The sequence below is a fragment of the Schistocerca cancellata genome, chromosome 2 (genome assembly GCF_023864275.1).
Source record: "Schistocerca cancellata isolate TAMUIC-IGC-003103 chromosome 2, iqSchCanc2.1, whole genome shotgun sequence".
Taxonomy (NCBI): domain Eukaryota; kingdom Metazoa; phylum Arthropoda; class Insecta; order Orthoptera; family Acrididae; genus Schistocerca; species Schistocerca cancellata.
This window is the reverse complement of record NC_064627.1, coordinates 288,058,232-288,077,164: the sequence shown is the minus strand read 5'-3', so window position 1 is coordinate 288,077,164 and position 18,933 is coordinate 288,058,232. Positions and strand designations below refer to the sequence as shown.

Genomic DNA, 18,933 nt, shown 5'->3' with positions numbered 1-18,933 from the left:
CTTCGATAAGTACGTGTATAAGGACTGGACAAAAATACGGAAGCACCGCGAGAAATGCAGGCTTTAACATGAATGCCGATACTAGCCAAATCGGCAGGTTGGGCTGTTGTATTTCACCACAACAGCAGCTCTGCAATGTCCTCAGTGCGTTGGAGGTGTCATTCGTGGCCAGAACAGCGTTCTGTGTAGTTCTGAGTGCATTATGTCGGAGCTAAGTGAATCGGGACTTGGGCAAATTGTTAGTGCTCGTATGATGGTATCCGTAATGTTTAGTGTTCCAAAAGACACCGTATCGAATATTTCTGTCGTACACAGGGAAAGCAGAAAAACACAATCCGATATGTTACAACACGGACGAAATTGTGTGTAGAGTGATCGTGATGGACGGTCACTGGAGAGGATTATGACGAAAAATAAATAGGATGACAGCTGCAAAAGTCATTGAAGAACTGAATGACGCACTCGCAAACAATGTCAGCACCCTAACGACACGAAGAGAGCTCTATAAGCAGGGAGTTAGAGGGCGAGCTGGAATTACAAAACCATTCATCAGTGATTCAGATGCCCGTAACAGGTAGATGCGGTGGCTATGCAACAAAATCTGGACTGTGGTGCTGTGGAAGATAGTCATTAGCTCGGATGAGTCTTGCTTCACACTGTTCCCAACTTCTGACCGACTTTGCGTCCGATGTTATTATATTAGGGGTTCGATGATGATTTGGACAGCTTTTTCGTGGTATGCTAAGGGCCCCATGGTTTCTCTCCAAGGTCACGTTACTGCCAAGGGTTACGTGACTGTTGTGGCTGGCCATGTCCACCCCACGGTACAATGTTTGCTCCCTAATAGTGATGCTATGTTCCAAGATGACACAGCTCCTGTCCACACAGATCACATCGTTCAGCACGATGGGGAAGTATGGAATCACCCCTACCCACGGCAGTAACCAGATGCCAATATCATGGAGTCTTTGGAGAGAAGAGTGCGTGAATCGTCAGTACCTGAATTTGCCTCTATGTTGCAGGCAGACTAGTATAAGATTCTCTTGAAAGCCATGCAAGACCAGTGCGAGTATTTATCCCTTCCGAGAAGACTATAAACTTTTTTGAATGCCCACACCGTATTTGGCATGTTAATAAGTTGTGTTTTGAGTGTTTCCATATTTTGTCCACATCCTGCACATTTAAGGTCCGCAAGCCACCTTGCAGCGCATGACGGAAGGTACTTTTAGTAGCAGTACGTTTTGCGCTTTCCCTGTGCTGGTCTCGTAAGAGCGTGGGGAGAAAAAACTGTCAGTGAGCCTCCAAAAAGTTCCAGTTGTTCTGATTTTCTCGTGTCCTGTTTATTTATCGATACGCGTGTGGGAGAATGTACGAGTAACATGTTGGCTGACTCTTCTGAGAAAGTACGCTCATGAAAGCGTAACAGCAAACCTCTTCTTGGTGCACAGCGCCTCTCTTTTATTGTCTGACACAGGGATTTGACAGCATCTCCACTGCGCTCTCGCGATTATTAAACGATACCGTGGCGAAATCAGCCGCCCTTCCTTGGCTCTTCTCTATCCCCCCCCCCCCCTGCTAATTCAATTTGATAAGTTTCCAGACTGACGACTAATGCTCAAAATTTGATCGCAAATTCTTTCGTGGATGACTTACATTTGTTCATGATTCTTGCATAAAATCTCAGCCTAAGACCTAGAGTCACTACAGACACACTGCGTAACAGAATTAAAGTATCACTTCTTTTAAACGCCGTAGTTTCCACCCTCTGCGACGCTTAAGTTTGAAATTTTGCTCAAAGGTGCACACAACCTTACTCTCTAATGGTGCAAAAGCGTGCGCGCTCTGCAGTCATGGACTGTGCGGCTGGCCCCGGCGGAGGTTCGAGTACTCCCTCGGGCATGGGTGTGTGTTTGTCCTTAGGATAATTTAGTTTAAGTAGTGTGTAAGCTTAGGGACTGATGACCTTAGCAGTTAAGTCACATAAGATTTCACACACATTTGAACATTTTTTGCGTGCGCGCTGCGACGTCACCATAGAGTTCGATGTCGCTTCAGGCAAGTTATCGACACATGCGGAGAAAAGGCCGCAACTCAGAAGTTCATATGACGTGTAACGTGGGTTAATGATGTCACATTGCCACCAAATTTCACTACAATTCTGCCGTGCACCACCGTGGAAGTGTCGCACAAAGGGAAGTCGTCACAGCCGTCCCTACCCAAATTTCACCCTTTTTTTGACGCCTCTGCGGTGGAGGTTAGAGCCGCGACGGACAGCGTTGAAATTACGCAGTTTTCTTATGACCGGCAGAGGAAAACATTCAAGACACACTGCTCCTCAGAATCGGCACGAAAAGTCACAGGAGATGGCGTAGAAGACATCAATGAAAGCATTCCTTTTCCTTGGGGCGTTGGTTCCCTCACATATCGCTGTCTAAAACGAAATTTCGCAGTAAGATGAGGTAAAGGAAGACGCTCCTCACAACCTTTGACACTGCTGACGCCCATGGACGTTTCAACCTTCCTCTAAGGATATTGTGGGGCTGTGTGCCCATATTTTCTCTCATATACAGGTTGGAACCACGAGCGACCGTTTAACACCATTCGACTAAATCTGAACGTGATCCGAAGCACAAAGCGCGCTTACGCTTTTTTCTGCGCCCTTATTTCGCGTCGTCCTTTGGCGAGATAACGCTCGGAGGGACAGGCGGCAGCGACATTGACACATTCATGAATAAAACGGCGTTTCGAAAAAAGTGATCCTTTAATTGTGTTACGCAGTGTAATTTCAATTCAGTACAAACTGTTTTCAGAAGTATAGCATCTGTGACAGTAATATAGACCTCACCTTCATAGTGATAGGTATGTGAAATATTTTTGAGGCCTGGACGCTTCTTTTAGAAAGGTTAATTCGAAAAAAATGAGTTCTGCAGAATTAAGGAACATTTAATTTATATACTTGTTTCCTACGTTTATCTGAACTGTAGCAATTGTCATTACTCTAAATATTTCAAACGAGATTTTATCTGGAATTTATTCAGTTTTGGAATCTTTATTCCCCGAAACACGCTTTGCATTATCATCTACAGTGAGATCTCATGTTAATGTAATGTGGAGGTGTTAAATATCTTGAGGAATTAAGTCAGTTACTGATTGTAGGTTCTTAAGCTTTGGTTTCGTTATGGCGTTTCTGTTAGACCACAGAGGTTTAAGTTTTCAGAAACCTCCCTATTCGGTTGACCAAATTATTGCTGTATCTCAGCAAACCTCCCCTGGTACTTTAACCTTGAGAAAAATAGAGAAAGAGTTTGTTTTGTTAAGTATAACTGTATGTACCTGCAAGCAAGAACAGTTTCATTTGCATATATCCACTTTCCTGTTTATCATCATCATCTCTATTACTCTTGTTTCGCGAAAACTGTCCATTTGGCCCATTTCCAACAATTTCTTCCTGCATGTTTTCAATATTCTTCTATACTCTTCAGGTGAATTAAGCCGTTTCTGATGCTTAGTGCTGATTGTACGTTACAGAAGCCAGAATCGTTCGATAAATGTTTGCAGCATAAGTAAAAAATTCTTAGAATGGGTGTAGTGCCTAAAGAAAAAGCACACCGTCTTCAGGCCACGAGTGGTCTACCGGGACCATCCGACCGCCGTGTCATCCTCAAGGGAGGATGCGGATAGGAGGGGCTTGGGGTCAGCACACCGCTCTCCCAGTTGTTATGATGGTATTCTTGACCGAAGCCGCTAATATTCGGTCGAGTAGCTCCTCAATTGGCATCACGGGGCTGAGTGCACCCCGAAAAATGGCAACAGCACATGGCGGCCGGGATGGTCACCCATGTACTGCCTAAGGCAACACAAACCATCTAGTTGTGTGAGTTCAGGACCCTAACAAGTCGTCATCTGATTGTTTGGAAGAAAGAAAGGGGGGATGCTTAACTTCAAGGAAATTAGTTACAAAATAAAACTAACTTCTGGAGACGTTCAGCAAGAATATCAAGACGAGAAAGAATAAGAAATGAAGTAATCAGAGACAAGATGAAATGTAAAAATTCAATTATTGATTTCATCGAGCACAAACAACTTAAATGGTATGGACACATCAGACGAATGGAACAGGAAAGGCTACCAAAATGCATAATCGACTGGGTACCAATTGGAAGAAGAAAAAGGGGACGACCACCTGATACATGGAAACAGGGAGTTCAGTCAGCAATGAGGAAGAACAACATTCCTGAAGATTTATGGACAAATAGAGAAGAGTGGAGAACAATAATTAGTAACTTACTGTAATCTAGAATAGGTGCTGGAAAAATGTACTCACATTGTAAATCCAGAATAATAATAATAAAAAAACTAACTACTATGGAGGCGCCAGGGTTTGAAGGTAGACGGGTAGCACAAGTCGTGGACAGCTCGAAGGCGGTTAAAACTTTTATTTATTTCGCAATGGTTTGTTATAGAAAATAAGTGCTCAACGCGGGCAGGCAGTGAGTGGTGCCCGCCAAACTCGTGGTCCACAAAGAACAGTATGTGCATCAGATGCAGCCAGCAGTCGCTGCTAGCCCCAGCACAGCTCCGCGGCAGAGTGGCCTTATGTGGCTAACATTCCCGGGTAGCCATGCTGTGCTGGACCAGCTGTTGGTGGGGTCCACCTTGCCTATAGCCTAGCCAAGGCTATAGGCAAGGTGGACTCGCAACCTAGGCCGTTGGTGGTGCAGCAGGTGGTCAGGACGACGCTCGAGTAATGGTCCTCCCATGGCGGAAGCACACGTGGCAGCGGACACCAACACGATAACGCGCCAATTCGGTGCCCCAGAGTGGGAAAACTGAGTGTAATGTTTCTGAGTGAATTCCGTTGAAACAGTAACAGTTATAAAAAAAAATCTTCAAATAAAATACTGGGTGATCAAAAAGTCCGTATAAATTTGAAAACTGAATAAATCACGGAATAATGTATATATAGAAATACAAATTGACACACATGCTTGGAATGACATGGGGTTTTATTAGAACCAAAAAAATACAAAAGTTCAAAAAATGACCTACAGATGGCGCTTCATCTGATCAGAATAGCAATAATTAGCATAATAAAGTAAGAGAAAGCAAAGATGATGTCCTTTACAGGAAATGCTCAATATGTCCACCATCATTCCTCAACAATAGCTGTAGTCGACGAATAATGTTGTGAACATCACTGTAAAGCATGTCCGGAGTTATGGTGAGGCATTGGCGTCAGATGTTGTCTTTCAGCATCCCTAGAGATGTCGGTCGATCACGATACACTTGCGACCTCAGGTAAACCCAAAGCGAATAATCGCACGGACTGAGGTCTGGGGACCTGGGAGGCCAAGCATGACGAAAGTGGCGGCTGAGCACACGATCATCAACAAACGACGCGCGCGAGATATCTTTTCACGCGTCTAGCAATACTTTCTTTTTTGATTCTAATAAAACCCCATGTCATTCCAAGCATGTGTGTCAATTTGTACCTCTCTGTCTACATTATTCCGTGGTTTATTAAGTTTTCAAATTTATACTGACTTTTTGTTCACCCGGTACTATGGTTTTTAGTGTAAATTACAATGGTGCACCCAGATTTATCGAAAGAGTAATATTTTTTTAGAAATCTCTCCCCCCACCACTATTTAGTTTTTTTATTTCGGCATTTGGCTAATAGCAAATCGTGTAACATCGTTAATACCGAATTCCAGTGGTATTTTAAAGGCGCATTTGGCAGAAATAAGCTATAAATATCACTATATAGCTGCACGCGTGCTCGCCCGCGTAGTGAAATCGCGCTGCACGTCACACATCATCGACCGCCAAAGTTTAGTTTGGCTTTTCTCGTCGATTCCTTTTTAATATCAGTCTGTAATCAATTTGAGTAACTCATTCGTGGTATGCCATTTTTGCCTTACAATGTATTAAAAACTATTTTTTCAAGGGGGGTGTTTCACCTTCTTAACGGCCGTATGGGCGCATACAAAAAAGTCTCTCTTATTTTGCTCTATACTACAACATGTCCAAAGCCGATTTAAATCGAAGTGTATCCCTTGGTTAGGTTTAGTTATTAGTAACAGCGGCAGTGAATTCCAATTTAATATGTTTGCACTTACAGTTTTCAATCTGCAGTGGAATGTTCATTGTTTTGATAATTCGTGACACATTATAACTGAGTGCTAGGCTGGGACTCCAAACTAGACTTTCACTTAAGCACTCAGTCTTCAGGTCATCAGTGGCCTACCGGGACCATCCGACTGCTGTGCCATCCTCAATGAAGGATGCGGATAGGAGGGGCATGGCGTCAGCACACCGCTCTCCCGGTCGTTATGATGGTGTTCTTGACCGAAGCCGCTACTATTCGGTCGAGTAGCTCCTCAGTTGGCATCACGAGGCTAAGTGCATCCCGAGAAATGGCAACAGAGCATGGCGACCCGGATAGTCACCCAACCAAGTGCCGACCACGCCCTACAGCGCTTAACTTCGGTGATCTCACGGGAACCGGTGTATACACTGCGGCAAGGCCGTTGCCAAACTAGCCTTTCACAGACACTATTTTTACCCTCTGAGCTATCCAGGCACGACTAAGGACCTGCCCCCCGTAGCTTCACTTCTAGCACTAGGTTTTCCCTTACTTCCCAAAATTCACAAAAGTTCCCGCACATACCTCTCGAGACTAGCACTGGTGGAAGAAAGGTTACTGCGGAGAAATGATTTAGCCACAGCCTAGATGCGTGTTTACAGAGCGAATATTTCACTCTGCATTTGGATAGAAAATGACTGGAATCAAGAGATCGAACGCGCAAATTGCCTCAGTAACAGTGGTAGGGAAAATAGCCATCAGCTACTTTCCATTTCGTGTCACTTTAGATAAACTTAATCCTTATTTTCCTCCAGCTCCACTATCGCGCCAACTCGGCTCTTATATGGCCGCTCTGTGCGGAGTTTCAGTGTGGCTAAGCATTTCCTGCTGCTGTAGATAAGGCCACACGCCACTGGGACTGACCCTTACGGACCTGCCAGAGTAGTTGGTGGCTTATCGGCGACCTTGGGGCTGCGGCCACGCAAGAGCCCCTGGGGTTTCCTTCTCGCAATCGGTGTCAGGAGGTCGCGGAGGATAATGGACGAAGCCGGAGGGAGCGGCATGACGCGCGTCGGTTGCTCAGGGCGTGCCCCCAGCTGGGCGCTCGATACGTGGCGCCTCCCTGCCGCGTCCCTTACACGCTTTACTACTCTTCTAAACACTCGCCCCCGGAGCGTCGGGCCCCGGCTAAAATGCGCCCACATTACGGCTCCTTCCAGCCAAAAATACATCAAGAAAAGCACATCTTACACTCCCAGAAAAAAAAAAATAGTACGTACTTACAGAGGTTTCCAGGTCACTCAAGATTTGTTGCTGCAATAGTGCATACGGAGTGTATGAAATGACATTTACTGATGAATAGCACAAGTGGTTCTGAGGTGCAAGGTATCAACCCGTGTTGAAACACCCGTATTACACTACTGGCCATTAAAATTGCTACACCACGAAGATGATGTACTACAGACGCGACATTTAACCGATAGGAAGAAGATGCTGTGATATGCAAATGATTAGCTTTTCAGAGCATTCACACAAGGTTAGCGCCAGTGGCGACACCTACAACGTGCTCACATCAGGAAAGTTTCCAACCGATTTCTCGTTCACAAACAGCAGTTGACCGGCGTTGCCTGGTGAAAGGTTGTTGTGATGCCTCGTGTAAGGAGGAGAAATGCGTACCATCACGTTTCCGACTTTGATAAAGGTCTGATTGTAGCCTATCGCGATTGCGGTTTATCGTATCGCGACATTGCTGCTCGCTTTGGTCGAGATCCAATGACTGTTAGCAGAATATGGAATCGGTGGGTTCAGGAGGGCAATACGGAACGCCGTGCTGGACCCCAACGGCCTCGTATCACTGGCAGTCGAGATGACAGGCATCTTATCCGCATGGCTGTAACGGATCGTCCAGCCACGTCCCGATCCCTGAGTCAACAGACGGGGACGTTTGCAAGACAACAACCATCTGTACGAACAGTTCGACGACGTTTGCAGCAGCATGGACTATCAGCTCGGAGACCATGGCTGCGGTTACCCTTGACGCTGCATCACAGACAGGAGCGCCTGCGATGGTGTACTCAACGACGAACCTCGGTGCACGAATGGCAAAATGTCATTTTTTCGGATGAATCCAGGTTCTGTTTACAGCTACATGATAGTCACATCCGTGTTTGGCGACACCGCGGTGAACGCACATTGGAAGCGTGTATTCGTCATCGCCATACAGGCGAATCACCCGGCGTGATGGTATGGGGTGCCATTGGTTACACATCTCGGTCACCTCTTGTTCGCACTGGCGGCACTTTGAACAGTGTACGTTACATTTCAGATGTGTTACGACTCGTGCCTCTACCCTTCATTCGATCCCTGCGAAACCCTACATTTCAGCAGGATAATAAACGACCGCATGTTGCAGGTCCTGTAAGGGCCTTTCTGGATACAGAAAATGTTCGACTGGTGCCCTGGCCAGCACATTCTCCAGATCTCTCACCAACTGCAAACGTCTGGTCAATGGTGGCCGAGCAACTGGCTCGTCACAATACGCCAGTCAGTACTCTTGATGAACTGTGGTATCGTGTTGAAGCTGCATGGTCAGCTGTACCTGTACACGCCATCCAAGCTCTGTTTGACTCAATGCCCAGGTATATCGAGGCCGTTGTTACGGCCAGAGGTGGTTGTTCTGGGTACTGATTTCTCAGGATCTATGCACCCAAATTGCGTGAAAATGTTAGTTCTAGTGTAATATATTTGTCAGCTCTAGTATAATATATTTGTCCAATGAATATCCGTTTATCATCTGCATTTCTTCTTGGTGTAGCAATTTTAATGGCCAGTAGTGTAATACGTGGTGTAGCCTCGACGGGCGGAAATAAGGACGATGATTCTGGCAGTCGCTCATACAGATGGATAATACTGTCCTGGGATATCTTATGAGACGGCTACTCGACCTATTCATGCAGTTCTTAGAGAATTGTTGGTTGACACGTCGCGCGAGTCACTTCTGGTCCAGTCATATTCCACATGTGCTCAATACAGATAAATTCGGAGGTTGCGCTGACCAGTGAAGTTGCTGCACGTCTTTTAGAGCTCGTTTAGTTTCACGGGGAGTGTGTGGGCAAAAATTATCCTTTTGGAACAACACATTAGCTTCATATTGCATGATGGCCAAAGAGTAGGTCTAACAACATTCTGCACGTTCCTAGCGGTAGTTAGCGTCGCCTCCAAAACCTCTTACGGTGAACGAAAGTTGTAACATATCGCACCCCAAACCATAAGGCCTGTGGCGGGGTCAGGGGGGACCTTCTGGGAGATGCATCGGGTTATGAGCTGCCACTTCGCCTGCTTATGGTGTGGGTAGGTACCTATCACACCCTAAAATTGTAGGTGCCAATGCGGCCTCGTTTTTGAAATATTGACTGTTAAAGTTTGGGCAGCTCTTTGTATAAAGAAAAGCTTCGCTCTCGTGGCAAGCGAGCGAGATTCCCGTCCAGGCGACCCTGGTGCGAGACCCGTCTATGCCATTTTGTTTCCTTTTTTTTATGCCTCTTAATTTTAATTAATCATGAACATTCCGCAGTGACAGTGCTCACCAGGTCTACGTCATACGTACAAACGACCATCACTTGCAATCAGGCAAAATATCGTTAAACACCACGGTTCGCCATTCCATCCTACAAGAGATCCACTGATGGCACCAGTCGAGCCATACAAGTCGATGCTACAGCGTTAGTGGAAGACGGCATAGAGGCGTGCATGCCCATAGTCCCATTGTTAATTAACGTTTCGCAACAGTTCGTGTTGACACGTCTGAGCTCACAAGCTCTGTTACCTGTGGAGTGTTAGCTGTATGATACCCATTGCTGCCCTTACAATACGACGATCCTGGCGGGTGTCTGTGCAGCGTGTACATCCGGAACCTCGTCTACGGGTGTATGAATGTTCACATGACCTTTGATACCAGCATTCTTGCACAACTGACGCTACACGTCCCACTTGTGTAACAATTACTGAAAAGACCATCCCGCCACTCGGAAGGCCACAATTTGACCCCCCTTTCAAACACGTACAGCTGGCTGTAGGAAGCAAGAGTGCATCTCTGTGGCATGGTTGCCTCCTTGCTTCACACATCTGCACCGCACACAGCCTTGAGGCTGTGAGCATCCCCTGTTAAAGGGTAGACACAGATTGCGCTCTGGTATCTATGCCACTACGTTATCTGTTGGCCGACGACGTTGAAACCATTATCAGTAGATATACTACCCCGCAGGTGGCATATGCCGACATCGTACCAATATCGACGTAGTCTTTCCAGGTGTACTATTTTTTTATTCAGCAATGTATTTAGTTCGCATTCCGCAGAAAACAACTATTCTTTTTAACCTTACAGTGTGGGTTTGGAAACGCTATTATTCACTGAAGAAAATCGAAAGTCTTACACCATCGGCACCTTGACCGAACGCTATAAAACTGGTACTCGAGCACAGAGTGGGCACAAAATCTTTCTGTGACTGCAAAAATTTATTTCTATGGTATAATGCTAGATGCAGTTGTGCGGTTTGTTGCAAGTGGTAACATAATTCATCAAATTTTATGGATAAATGTTGGAACTTTATTGATTGGCGACTCCATGGAGTGCTGTGTGCACAACGACCATATATGTTAAATTAAAAGGAAGGTCAGCGTTGGCCGTAATATTGATGTTTTGTTGATAGCAGAATCGATTTTCTATCACATAGTGATCATCTTCAGTGTTTGAGTTTAATTTGTACACTCCAGCACTGAAGATGATCACTATGTGATCGAAAATCGATTCTGCTATCAACAAAACATCAATATTACGGCCAACGCTGACCTTCCTATTAATTTAATCTTGGAACTTTACATAGCACCTCAGTTACAGGAATTTCGACCACAGCTAGTGTTTAAACAAGATGGTATACCGCCATACTGGGGATCATTTGTGTACCAGATCTGGGATTAAATCATCCCGCGCAAATGGGTCGGTGAGATGGTCCAACATCAACGCCTTCATCTTCGGAAACATAACCCCTCTTGACATTTTTCTTGCTCATATTAGAGATAAAATGTTTAGTTCGTCAGTTCGTGGTATGCAAACTCTTACAGCACTATCACGCTGTAGAATCGCTGACGTAAGACGTGGTGGCCAAAACATTGAGAGAAACTGAGTATCGCCTAGACGTTCTACGGGCAACAAACAGAACATGTGGAAGTGTATCCATAAGAAACTTTGAGTGACCTACCATTTGCAACAAACAACACGGCTTCTTAGAGTTAAATCTTTTTAATCAGGAGAAAACTTTATGCTGAGCCTGCATTTCCATGCCTCTGGATACGTCGATAAAAATTTCGATCCTTATGTGAGCTTATTTTCACTAAAGAAAAAAGCCATCCCTACGGATGATGAATAGTGTGAGCATTTGACGGTAATTGGGTGTGTATGACGTTATTGGAGACTTTTCAGGTGGAGAGCGCAGCAAAGCATGCCAAGAGGACGTTCATGTGCTGCTTATCGTCAGCTTCCGGAAAGAGAAAGTTGGAATCATTATCGTGAGGGCCATGGGAGCGTCATACCGATAAACCGCACGGATAGCTGACCGTACTGCAATGACTTCAGTAAGAGTGCCGACGAGATGGTCTCAGGACGAGTCGCAAGCAGAGTGAGCACGGGTCAGTCCAGGAGGACTACAGTACGAAAAGATCGTTGGATTTTTCGACTAGTTCTGACGAATGGACAACTGGAATCCGGCAAGATATTATAGGCCGAATGCCACCACGAAACGTTGGGAACCAATAGCTGGAGCTGGATTGAGATCTCGTGTTGTCACACTTCCTATACCGCTCACAACCAAGAGACGACAGATACTTACATGCTGTGGAGCAGGGGTTCCCAAACTTCTCCTCTGTAGGAACACTTTGGGCATCCTGGTGCTCTGATGGGACACCTTGTTTATTTTGAATGTTAATGAAATTTTTAAAAAAATGAGAAAAACTTATTGAGTACTTCACTTTTAAATCATAACTAATTACAAAGAAACTTTAATAAAAAAAAATTTTTAAATTAGTATCGTCAAAATTTCGAAATAAAAACGCCAAATTGTTAATACTTTTTCGGGAAGCACTTATTCGCTTTCCGCGGAACGCAATTTGGAAACCCTGCTGTAGTGCCACAGTCAACTAAGGCATTGTGTGCTAGTCTGCATTAACAGTTCTTCGATTCTCTAAAAAAATTCTGCGTTTAAGAGACTGCACAAGAGAGGTATTCGTGGTGGGCTGAAAAAACAAATAAGCCTAAGTAGCTACACAGAATAACCAAATGATACATTACAGTATAACACTTATCATTGGTGATATTCCGTATGATATAGTTATAAAATTTTAAACATCAATATGCTTCGGAGGAGGACAATATCACAGCATCTGCAGCATAAAATTTCTCTTTAATTCTAGATAATGCTAACGAGCAGTCGTCAGGCCATCGTTTTCATTCCTTAATGACCACCTTCAGACATGTCAGAAGAAGGAAAACCAACTGTGACTGCTGGACAATGTATATATTTTCAACAATAAATTGTAGGATAATGAAAAAGTATTAATTTTATATAAACAGGTGTGCAGAACGTAAAGACGAAAATAACTTCGAATGATGTACCACAGCCAAGTAACATAGACGGACGAAACTTGGGACACACATAGAAAGAACTGCTACAGTCTAGCACAGGAGGTCGCTAAAAGAAATACGCAAAGGGCGCAACAGAAATGACACTTTTATTCAAAGACGGTACGAGTAATTACACTGGATTTTTAAATGTCATTATCTTACTTTCAACTGTAAGAATTTTATTTTACGATTGCAATTTCGCATTAACCCACTTTCGAAGGTAATATTTTGAGATATAGGTACACAGTATAGTACAGAAGGTGTAAGTAGGCTGTTTAGGTTTTTATGTTGGTGACGCCACGTAGCGCTCTGTATTAAAATCGCTGAGTGGGCTGTGTGCAGTCTGTGGCTGGTTGGACTTATTGTTGGATTATTCGTTAGTGTAGTGTTGGGCAGATGGAAGTGAACAGCGCGTGGCGTTGTGCAGTTGGAGTTGAGGGTGAGCCGCCAGCAGTGGTGGATGTGGGTAGTGAGATGCCAGAGTTTTGAGAGGTTACTATGAGCGGACGATCTGGACGTGTGTCCGTCAGAAATAGGAAATTTGTAAAACTGGATGTCACGAATTTATATATGTAAGACTTTAGAAAACTATTAAGGTAAATACATGGTTTGTTCTCTTTCATAATCTTTCATTTGCTAATTATGCCTATCAGTAGTTAGTGCCTTCAGTAGTTTGAATCTTTAATTTAGCTGGCAGTATTGGCGCTCACTGTATTGCCGTAGTTAAAGAAGATTTTTGTGAGATAAGAGATTCATAAAGGGTATAGGTTATTGTTGGTCAGGGCTGTTCTTTTGTAGGGACTATTGAAGGTCAGACTGCGTTGCGCTAAAATATTGTGTGTCAGTTTAGACATGATCAGAATAAGTAAAGATAAAACAGTCTCAGTACGTTTAGTTTTGCTCAGCTGTTTGAAAATCAAATAACGTAAGAGTTTTTCCAGCACTGTCATTCTTAATTTTCTAAGGGAACGTTTCAAAGGTAACTGAGAGACATACGAAATCAGGCAACTTTTATTCAAAGACCATAATTACACCGAAGTCACCGCGATTTATCTCGGTCCGCAGGACAGCAAAAGGCGGGACATCATTCTTAACAGGATGTGTGATCACCACGGAGGTACTGCTAAATCTGCCTTAGCCTATGAGATACACTCAGGAACACTGTCGAACATGATGATTAATTTGGTGGTCCATGATTTATGGTGTGAGGAGGCACACATGGCATTGGTGCATTAAACACTAAATTTTTGAACACAGTACACTCCACAGCGAACGTTGTTGAGACACTGTATTTCTTGCTCATGTGCGTCATTTCAGAGGTGCATTAGGCGCCGATTTCATCTTTTTTTTGCGACAGCCGTATCGGACAGCACAGGTGGAAGAGTTCTTGGAACGAGGGAATATTCGGCGGGTGGCCTGGCTTCTCGTTCCGACTTAAATCCCATCGAACATGTATGGAATGCAACGGGGAGACGTTCACGCGCACCAGCGACCATCCAGCAGGTTGTCAACCGCGGTGGTAGAAGAATAAAAAGCCCTACCCGGAGAACTCCTTAAAAACCTCGTGGCCAGCATGACAGCACGTTGCATCGCCGACTGTGGTGATCACACACCGTATTAAGAACCAGTCCCGCCGGTTGCAGCGGGTTGTTAAAAAAGAGCGCCGATTTTGAAACGGTTGGGAAATTTTTGTTTATCGGCTGATGACAGTTTTGATTCGTTTCTATTTCCGGGAACACCAACTGTTGACTCAGTTTGAATTTCTCGCAGTCGGTGTCTGACAATGGAGCAGTTAATACGAGCGTAAAGTGGATGAAAGTTTTCATCTCATCCATAAAGTTTATTGGACGCAGCAGCTGTAAGTGACGCATTAGCAGAAGAACCGACAGCTTGTTGATTGGGTTCTGAGAGGGTGACATCTTCGCAAACAGAATCTTTCTGAATAAGCAGAACTGCTGTATCCAGGGGTCAAAAAATCCTCGAATGTTCCAAGAAAGGGAAACGCATCCACAGCGCTTTTGGTCGGGTGGCGTCATCGGTCTTTATTCTTATTTAAAAAAGAAGACGAGGCAAGGCAAGCTGTCAATAGAGACCGATGCCGTACGATGATAAAGAGACCGATGCCGTACGATGATAAAGAGACCGATGCCGTACGATGATAAGGAGTTTTTGTGGCCTCGTTTGGATCAAAGAGTTGTTGTTTCATCAAGATTGTGCCACTGCCATACTACCCGCGAAGCAATTCAGTTAAACGAGAGGTTCCCGGATCGCCTCATTTCGCGCAATGCTGATCATCAGTGGTCACCAAGGTCATGTTACTTCATTTCTTGTGACTCTTCTTCTCTACGGCCATCTTAAGTTAATGGTGTACGCCAATAAACCCCGAAACATTCACGACTTGAAGGAGGACATTCGACGTGTTGTCAGTGTAAACTTGTCGTGCAGGCATAGTTAATTTCATGGACAGAGTTCTTGCATGCCAGCGCAGTAGAGGTGGTCATATGCTTCACATTTTTCATATGTGGAATGGGAAGGTTAGATGAACATGTTTACGTATCCTGTTTGTGTTTCTTGTAAAAATGAACTTCTTACTTCGGTATTTCAAAATCAACGCTGTTTTTGGACCACCCTAATGTGTCAAGGGAGTCACCATGAGTCACGGTGAATTCAGTGTAATTATATTCTCGTAATGTGGGTACACAGCTTCCATAAATTTTTTAGACGTAATCACCTTGCTTTCAGCTGTTAGTATTTTGTTTTATGTTTGCAATGTCTTATGCTTGGAAATTACTTAATGCTCAAATTGCAATCATAAAAACAAATTCTACGTTTTACGGTTTACTTTAACCTATACGTCAAAATCTTACGCTTGAAAATGGCTTAAAGCTGAAATTGCAATCAAAGAATGAAATTCTAACAGTTGAAAGCAAGATAATGGCATTTAAAAAAATTCAGTGTAATTACTCATATTGCCTTTAAATAAAAGTGTCATTTCTGATGGATTGATTATTTGTTTTAGTTACCTTCTGGATTATACTGTAGCAGTTCTTTCTATGTAGCACGGGACGTTAAACACTAATCTCCTCTTTCTGTGCATTGTCCGAGTTTCGCCGAACTATGTTACTTGGTAGTGTAACACCATCCGAAAGTCACTTTCGTCATTAAGTTTTGCACACCAACGCATATAGAAAAGAGGAGCTTAAATATACGATACAACATGCCTGATTAAAACGTAAGAAACCTTAATTTATCCTAATATAATTGTGCCAAAGTGGCATCGTCATACGATATTGACAAATTTAGCTTCGAATCATCGAACACGTATAATAACGAAGTGGAACACAGGCCACAGAACCGAGAGAATCATATTGTGAACTGTGTTGCTGCTCACAGCACACTCGGGTATAGGTGCGACACAGAAAACATGTTTCTGACGTGTGCTTTTCAGTTGTCTCTACTGTACACATATACGACAGTATGTGTCGGCAATTGAGTGAAAACATACAGTTAGGTAAAAATTATTCCGGAACTAAAATATGTTTTAAGTTGTTACCGTAATAAAACGAAATACATCAAAATTGATAAATAAAGTAGATTTTATTCGGACAGCAGCATGGAAACCACGACGTGCCACCAACGCTGACACGCCTACACCCACACCCTGCTAACCACCTTACGGTGTGTGGTTGAGAGCATGTACCACCGACATTGCCCCTTCGTCCACTCTCGGTAAGCCTCCGCACCAGTCTAAGAACCTGCGAACAACATCGATATTCTTTTGGGATAAAATCTGATTTTGCTCGAAGTACACGAAATTTGTCGCTAACAGATGCACGGCCGTGAGGAAACTCTGCAAACCACAAATAAACGGACTTCGTTGATAGTGGCTGGTTACCAAAGTTAAGCGAAGAAATTAGAGGCATGTATAAAAGGCGACTCTGATAACAAGTGTAACGAAATGAATATAATGTTACACATATAGGTGCAGTATTCTCTACTTCCGAAAAGCACTTGCTCTTATTATCGCAAACACTACTGCATGGAGTTTCAAGCGAAATTTGTGGCAGGACTGAGGATTTCTTCGTGCGTAGGACGAAACATTTTGGTTTGGGTGGAGAGTCATCGCTGTGTGTTCCAGGGACGTGCGTTGGGAACTTTACTGCTCAGGTTGTATATTAATGACTTTTCAGACAGTATTAGTAGTAGCCTAAGACTTTTTCAGATGGTGCCGTCCTGTATAACGAAATACTCTCTGAGAAAAACCGCACAAATATTCAATTAGATCTTAATAACATTTCGATATTGTGCAAAAGTTGAAAACATATTTTAAATGACCAGAAATGTAAAATTATGCACTTCGTCTAAAGAAAAACATTATCATCCTACGACTTCAATATCAATTACTTAAAGTTAGAATCAATAGTGACATAAAATACCTGGGCGTAACATTTTTGTACGGATACAAAATGGAATGATGATATAGGGCCAGTCGTACGTAAGGATGGATGCAGACTTCGGTTCATTGGTAGGATACTTGAAAAAATAGTCATTCTAGAAAGGAGACTACTTACAGATATCTTGTGTGGTCCAGCTGAGAATACTGCTAAAGTGTGTAGGGTCCTTATCGGTAGGGCTAATGGGGATATTGAAAGTGTACAAACAAGTGTGTCTAGAATAGTCACAGGTTTGTTTGACTCACGGAATTCCATTATGGGTATATTGAAAATCTGGATTGGCTGGCAGACAGACGTAAGCTATGCCATAAAAGCCAACCCACAAAATTTAAAGAAACACTATTAAGAAAAGAATCAAAGGATACTCATCAGCCCCTTTACATACCGCATCGGTAGGGACCAGTATTACAGTAATTACTACAAGCGTAGAGACACTTAAACAGTCATGCTTCTGCGCTCCGTAGAACAGGAAGGAACTCTAACATGCCTTAGCATGCTTAATAGCCTCTGCCATATAGTTCTTAGTGGTTATCAGAGTATGAATGTAGATGTAGAACTAGATTTGTGACAAGATACGAAATTAACATAGCTTCTAGCATACACCACTAACTCCGTATTGTGACATTCGTATCGATTCCAATGAACCAGTTTTTTCATAAACACGAACTAAACACGAACGATACATACAATTTTTAGGAAATAGTTTTCGATGCTGAGCCCCAGTCATGCAATATTTTTTAAAAAGAGAAAACCGACATTTGACCGCCTGTTAGTATAGTCATCTTCGGAGCTATCTAGATTTCGGCTTTTATGCCGTTCTCACGTATAATGCTAAAAGTTCCTGATCATTATTGTCATATCTGTTAATGCAAGCTGGCCGGAGTGGCTGAGCGGTTCTAGGCGCTACATCTGGAACCGCGCGACCGCTACGGTCGAAGATTCGAATCCTGCCTCGGGCATGAATGTGTGTGATGTCCTTAGGTTAGTTAGGTTTAAGTAGTTCTAAGTTCTAGGGGACTGATGACCTCATAAGTTACGTCCCATAGTGCTCAGATCCATTTGAACCATTTTTTTGTTAAGGCAAACCAGAGCAGGTAAACAATACTAACACATGTCTTTAAGATGAACTGTCAAATATTCAATCATCTAAAGGCTGCCCCACCAACGGACGAACATTTGAAACCGGTAGTAGAGGAGGCAACTGGTTTTCATATCTTTTGGTAATTTTCTCGGGATGTGCAGGACATCTGCTACAGCCAATAACACATTTGGTTTACAAAGTTTCCTCCTGGTCGTGCATCTGTCACTGACGAAATTCGTGAATTGCGAGCAAAATAAGTTTTTATCCCAAAAAGAACATCGATTTCGTTCGCAACTTCTTAGAGCTCTTGCGGAGGCTTACCAAAAGTGGACGACGGGGCAGTGTCGGAAGTACAAGCCCTCAACCGCACACAGTAAAGTGTCTTGCAGGGTGTGGGTGTAGGTGTATCAGCGTTGGTGGCCTGTCATGGTTTCCGTGTTTCTTTGACAGTTCATCTTAAAGACTTATGTTGGTCTTGTGTAGCTCTTTTGGACGGCCTTAACAGATGTGACATAACAGTACAGCAACTTGTAGCGAGAATGGCAAAAGCCGAGAGGTAGATAGCACGGATGATTTATGTAGCAATACAGTCAAATGACGGTTTACTCTTTAAAAAAATCGACTTGGAGCTGTAGCA

General features: G+C 43.6%; 1 protein-coding gene and 1 pseudogene across 2 annotated transcripts in view; both read right to left on the bottom strand.

Annotated features, from left to right (window-relative positions):
• Window positions 1-18,933, bottom strand: part of LOC126161641 (uncharacterized) — a 375,151-nt gene that overhangs the window by 317,761 nt on the left and 38,457 nt on the right. The gene's annotated exons all lie outside the window — the stretch shown is intronic.
• LOC126163770 (5S ribosomal RNA) lies at window positions 6,418-6,535 on the bottom strand (annotated as a pseudogene).